Source organism: Monopterus albus, unplaced genomic scaffold (genome assembly GCF_001952655.1).
Source record: "Monopterus albus unplaced genomic scaffold, M_albus_1.0 scaffold211.1, whole genome shotgun sequence".
Taxonomy (NCBI): domain Eukaryota; kingdom Metazoa; phylum Chordata; class Actinopteri; order Synbranchiformes; family Synbranchidae; genus Monopterus; species Monopterus albus.
In genome coordinates, this window is record NW_018128091.1 from 698,274 (window position 1) to 705,034 (window position 6,761).

The 6,761-nt window shown below is 40.2% G+C and overlaps 1 long non-coding RNA gene across 1 annotated transcript; it reads right to left on the minus strand.

Moving 5' to 3' along the window:
- Positions 1 to 4,261: 4,261 nt before the first annotated feature.
- LOC109970948 (uncharacterized) lies at positions 4,262 to 4,595 on the minus strand. The gene is made up of 2 exons (XR_002276471.1): positions 4,502 to 4,595; positions 4,262 to 4,416 (listed from the first exon to the last, which is right to left on the minus strand). It is a non-coding gene; the product is annotated as an uncharacterized LOC109970948 (long non-coding RNA).
- Positions 4,596 to 6,761: the final 2,166 nt, after the last annotated feature.

Below are 6,761 nucleotides of genomic sequence, written 5' to 3' on the forward strand. Positions count from 1 at the left end.
CTTTCTTTTCCTGAAGGAGAGGAAGGAGGTACAATAAGTGATGGAAGAAGTACACAGACTCTTTACTGAAGTGGTACTTGAGTGCCAATGCCACAGTGAAAAAATATTCAGTTACAATAAAGGTCCTGCATTCAAGATGTTACTGGAATTTTACTAAGTATACACATATTAGCATCAAAATATACTGAAGGTATCCAAAGTAAAAGGACTACATTATCCTGTAATTACTGTTTACATCACTTTAATGTTGCAGCTGGTAAAGATGGAGCTAATTTTAACAAAATTATATGGCTATAATAATTTGATGTACTGCTGGGCACTGAGGATAAAGTCTTATGATTACACTGTATTTTCGTTTATTAATTTGATTGTGAAAAGTTGAAGTTATTAAATAAATGCAGTGAAAAGTACAATATTTGCCTCTAAAATGTAGTAAAGTAGCAGAAGATGAAAATACTCAAGTACATACAGTATACCTCAAAATTATACTTTAAGATGACACAGTCTCTTTATGGTTATTTTACATTTCACTGCAGTCATTTTGTATCTATGTACTTATTTCTCTTTATGAATGCTTTGCAGCTCATTGTGCTCATTTTGTGGCTGTTTGTCTTGACTATGTCACTTTGCAGTGAGGCTCTGGCTCAGGGCCCCCTGCCTCTGTGAAGCCATTTGGTAAACCCCCAAGCTAAAATGGATGATTGTCAGAAAATTAACAGGCAGCAATTACAATTACTGATAATTCAATAATTTTTGATCAAAGAATGCTCATTGGTACCAGCATGGACTGATTATGAGAGACAGACACATAAATTGACAGCAAAACAGACTATTTATTAAACAAAAGATATTTAAACAAAAATTGAGGTGTGTTAATCAGCCATGTCAGTAGTGTAACTGTGATCGTGTGCAGTACAATGGTGCAATGTTGAAGTGTGAGGATTTAACAAAAATAAAACATAACAAAACAAAAAAGCAGTGGTAGGCACAGGCTGCAAGGCAAGGCATGCCGAGACACCAGGAGTTGGACCTGTTAACCCATAGACAGCAGAGCCAGGTGCTCATAATGTGCTCGGACCTGCAAAGGAAGCAGACACTCCAGGAAAACGCACACTAGAAAAACAAACAGCCATATAGACAGTGATTAAAGTGTTTATTTGATCATCCAAATAGTTGCAGCTTTTTTTATTGTTGCTATTGATTGAATTATTTTTGCAACTTTATTGTGAATAAAACTGGGAAACCTCAACCCGCATTAACAATCTGGGACCTACTGTGAAACATGTCTGTAGCAGAACAATCATCAGGCCATTTTGCTCAGATTTTCAAAAAGCCAATCCTGTTAATGATAATGCGTAGAATTGTATTTTATTATAACAAATTTGGAACTATTCTAATGGCAAATAAATAAATACATTTCTGTTTGTAGGAGAAATAAGCCAATGTGGTAAAGATCACTGCTGTTGCCCAAGTCCAAAATCTTCGAATTCCAGTGAGTATAAAAAGCAATCGAGTGAGTGGTCTCATTTTTTCCTCCTCTCTGACAGCATATATTCTAGGCAGGGCTTCCTCTAGTGCATTTCTGTTTGATACATGAAAATATATCAGCACATTACTCAGTCACTCCTCTCTGGCCTTGGAAGAAATCTTTACCAATGACCTAAAGGTCACAAACCAGTGTGAAGGCAAATAACTGACAGTAGAGTGTAGGCCTTTACCACAAATGTTGAACACATGGACCAAAGAGGGGGTAGCACATCACAAAACATGTACACACTCATAGATACACTGAGGGAAAAACAAATCCTCAGTTGCATTTCCCAGACTTACATTTTTCAGTCACAGAGACAATAATGAAGGTAAAGTGAAGAAATCAAATCTTTTCAGGTTACACATCATGGAAGTACATGCACCCATAGCAATACAGGCAAACAGAAGTGCAAGGTGAGGTGTGAGATGAAAACACAGTAGACAGACCCAAAGGCTCTTTGTTTCCTTTAGTGTAGGAGTTAATGAAAAGTGAACCATCAAGCACTGGCTGCTTTGTGGAAGCATCATCATCAGGAAAAAGGATGCTTTACACTTGAGTGCTCACTGTCTAAGCAAGATTAACTATCTGAAGAAAGAAGACGCAGGCTGATTTGTTACAGCAGCACAAGATTTACACACTAAGGCACCAGCAATGCAAATGTAGCGGAGTTATAATTCCATTTGCCATAACCCAAATAATTTTGTTGCAATGGCATTTTTATTTTGTTACTCCCTCCAGAAGTGAGATGTGTGTGGTAGTAATAGACTGGGGTGCCCCTGCAAACTTGAGGGGGTGCAGCCCGTGCTGCTTCCTTATTTCTAATAAGGAAGCGTGGTTCAATTGGCGCCAGTCTGCCATACACTCTCATGGAGGTAAGTTGTGTTCGCATCATTGCTGCTATACTAGCATAGCAACATTTGTAGCCGAAAGATTGTCTCCAGCGGGTTAATCACAACGCAGAGTACCTCGACACGGATGTGACGAAATCATTCCGCTACACAGACAACAGCATTTCAACAAGCAAGGTCAGTAACATTTGTGTGGTACAGTTAACATGCTGAACAAATCTGATAAGAATGAACTACTCACAAATTAAATGTACTAATTAAATGTACAATTGCTGAACAAAGTATTACCGTAAAATCCGGACTATTGAGCACACCTGACTATAAGCCGCACCCACTAAATTTAAGAATATAAATTTTTTGTACATATATAGGCTGCACTTGTGTAGCCAAGTTAATTTTACATTAAATTTGTTACACTAGTCTATAAGCCGCAGCTGTCCACATTGTAACATGAGATATTTACACAGAAAGATGTTACACAGCTTTTGTCGTCTTTTTGGATTGAGTCAGTTCTTCACGCTGCCTTCTCCAATGTCTCACCATCCATTCATTGATACCAAGCTACGTGCAGCAGCTTTATTTTCTTCTTTGACAGCCAGATCGATCACCTTTACGTAACTTGAAAGCTGCATCATATGCATTTCTTCGTGCGTTTTCCATGATGAGGGTGTGCGCATGAAGCGCAAAATGACTAATCTGCAGAATTTAGTGTGAGTGCATTTGATTTAATTCGAACAGTTTCATTGGTCCACTGTGAACTGTTCGGTAATTTCATTGGTTTGATGTGACGAGGCTAAATGTATTGGATGGCATGAAGCTCGTTAGCCCATAAAAATCCATAAATTAGCTGCATCATTGTTTAAGCCGCAGGCTTCAAAGCTTGTGAAAAAAGTAGCGGCTTATAGTCTGGATTTTATGGTAGTTAAACCTTGTCAACATCATGTGTTTGCCTCAGGGAAGTATCTTCTTTCATAATATGCTTTGATGTACAGGACTAATTTACCTCAGCCACACAGTAACATTCACTAGTGCACCTGTTACTGGATCTGTGCTGATTCCTTCTACCTCCTCTTTCCCAGTATGCGTACATGGTGCAGTCAGTACTTAACAGACATCATTACTGCTGGACTGCCAATCAAATACTATAGCAAAAACAAGAGTATTCTACATGTTGAGAGAGAAACTGGCAGTACAGTGTCATTATTTTATAAAAGAGAGAGGACAAATTTGACCCATTTACAGTCAGTCAATTTTTGCACTTTCTTTGGTTTCCTCTTGCATTGTGGTGAACACATATTGTACAGGTAGCACAAAACCTTTTAGATTAATTTGAAAATCCATATGCTGTGAACACTTTACCTATCATGGCTGTCATCCCTCCTGTTGAGACATGACTTTGTCCATGGCTCAAAATTGCAGCATATCTAAAAAGGTTGTTTGGTAGGATAGGTTTCCCTTCTGGTCATTCATACAGTTCTGTTTTCTCATTAAAGGTTCCCTCTTTTTTCGTCCATTTCTGGATTTCGGCTTGTGAGGCTGCTTTCTGCATATCTTGTAAAACTGTTTGATCTATTTGAGAGATGAGTAGTCTACTGTCAGTATTTCTGTTTGTGATGCTTTCTTAGGTTCCTCATCAGCTTTGTGGTTTCCTTATGATATAGGATGCTGCTTGGGCAGAATAGTGTTTTGGTAAGGGTTTTGCTACAGCAAACCCGGTTGCTTTTTTTTTTTGCTAGAGCCATTCACCTCTATGGTGAGGTGTGGTTGTGATAAGAGTGTGCATGAAAGATGCCAAGTTTGTCAGCTGTAGGAAGCTGTCAGTGCAGTTTCCCATAACAAGGATCTGGCCTTGGGGAATGTTTAAAGTACAATTACATAAGAATTCAATGTCTTCCCCATTTATTTTTAGACAAGGTTCTGTAAAAAACAAATGAAATAAAATAAAACATAGCATTATAACCCCTTGTAAGGGGAGGCGAGGTTGTGCCGCGGGACCCTCGGGGCCTGTCCACAGGTGCGCAGCAGGTCCTCGTACTCCTGTGTTCACACAATGACGTCAGCTCCACATCAGTGGTGATTAAAACTACAGTAGACGATTAGATAAAACGCTGAGACACCTCACCTTGGACTCTCGAGCCACGTCGTCCTGTAAGGCGCTGATGGTGACGTGTTTCGACGCCAGGAGTCCCTGCAAGCAGGAAACAGTATGTGATCTTCAAGAAAAACCACAATGACCACAGCCTGTAGCCCTGCCCTCGCACCCCAGGACAACACCAGCAGACATCAGTGGGAGGCGGTGTCAGTCCACTGCCCCCAGCTGGTTCAGCCTGGGGCTCCGCCTCAGAGGTCTGTGCCCAGGTGATGGTGTGTGGGGTAACTCGTTCAAAATTAAATGGTTCATTTACTTAAGTTTGTGCATCTCAACAGGGGGAACGAAAGTTACGGCAGGCAGGAAAAATATTCAAGACCTTAGGAAATACTTTTTGGAGTGAATTTAGTTCAGTGCAAAGCTCTGCAGATACCCTGCACACAGTGGGCCTGAAATCCTTTATTAAAGACTTGGTTTATTAACATTTACATCATATTTCTGTCAGCTCGTCTACTGTGTATTTAACAGTAATTCCCTGTTGTTTCCTTTAAGCCTTTTCAGGAGCTGCATAAGCCCTGGACAGCTCAGGAGGGACACATTGAAGTGGATTCAGTGGAAACAAGGTGTGGACAGAACATGGTACCTGGAGTGTGTCATTTTTTTTTTTATTCCAAGTGCTGCTCAGCATGTCTGGCATAATCTAGTGCATTTGTGAGGCGAGCAGTGCAGTGGTCAGTCATGTGTTTAGTGATAAAACCACTGATTTGGGGCAGACAGCCTTTTAGGAAGGCATTTTTTGCTTGTTGTTCATATGGACTGTCATTATCTGCATTTTGTGGGGGCTGTACGCCACTGTGATTATCATACACTTCTTTTAGTCTGGCGTAGTAATGATCTACATCCTCATCATCCTTTTGTATGCATCAGTTTATCTCTGTCCAAGATGCCCGTGATTGATATCTGGTTCTAGCTTTGTCCATTAGTTGGTCTATTTTTTGGTTGAGATCAGCATTGTTGTATTGGAGCGGTTGTACCTGATCATCATTTGGGTCACAGTCTCAACTAGTTATACATCAATCAGGTCCTACTACCTGTCTGATGGTTCTCTCTATTTCAGCTCCATTCAAACGGTAACTTCTATATAGGTTCATTATGTCCTGTATAAATTGAGCTACTTTTACTTTGGGGTGTGGAATTCCCTCTATTGCTTTTTTTACGTCTTCAGCTGTTCATGGACAATAGACGTACATTACATTTGGAGCCCCAGCTGCCCCTCCCCCAGGGTTTGGAACAGCAATCATAGGAAAGGTCTCAACCTCCTCTACTGGCGGACTTGGATTTGTCCTGTGCTACTAAAGGGATTTTTTTTATAGCCCAGATTCCTCACCATTGCCCTCCCCTATTTTGCATTCCTGTCACTCTTTGTAGCACGAGGGGTGAAACTGTTAGATTTTCTTTCCATACAGTGCTAAGACCAGGATAAAGTGGGTTTTCGAGTGGAGGTGGGTTAACTGGGTAAGGTGGGGGGGATTAGGACTGGGGTAGTTTGTGCGTTTTGCACAGGAGGTGTTCTGGTGCTCATAACTATGATTTCATCTTCTTTATCTACCAGGGTGAGAGTTTCTTTTATGCTTGCCTCTTTCTCTTTCTCTGCACCTTTCATCCTTTTGTTGGCTTCTGACAGCCACTTACTGGCTTCATTTATCCCTTTCTCTTCCTGTTTCTTTTTATTGTTTTAATATTCTTTTTCTATGTAACCAGGTGAACAAAAATAGCTGTTATTTTCTGCTGTAGTTGCACATTTTGAACAGTAGATGGCCTAAGTTTTTTGGGGGGTTACGGAAAAGACCAATGTATGCTGGGAAATCCCGGAAGAAGATACACGCATGGCTTGGGGTGGGAATCGATGCATATATCAACGGTGAGATGTTATCTTAACGTTATTCAGGATGGCTGAGAATAAAGTTGTACCATATGGTTGTGGACGAAGTAAGGGATGTCCGACGCATGTTTAAGAGATCCTATTTTGTTTTGTTTTGTGCACAGAGTCGCGATGCATGTAGATGAAAGACTGCCCGCGTGTAGATTTAAATTCGATCCTTGAGCTGGGTAATTATTATTTCTTTGGATTTTTTGTTTAATAAATGTACTCTGTGGAATAATATATATATATGTTGTTTGCTGACCAGTGTTCATTGAGTGATTCTATTATTTTTATTCTATGTGTTCTTTTTGTTTGTCTAAATTGTACAGACGTGCCACTGCTGTATTTGTTTAGTACGGGTGAACATCT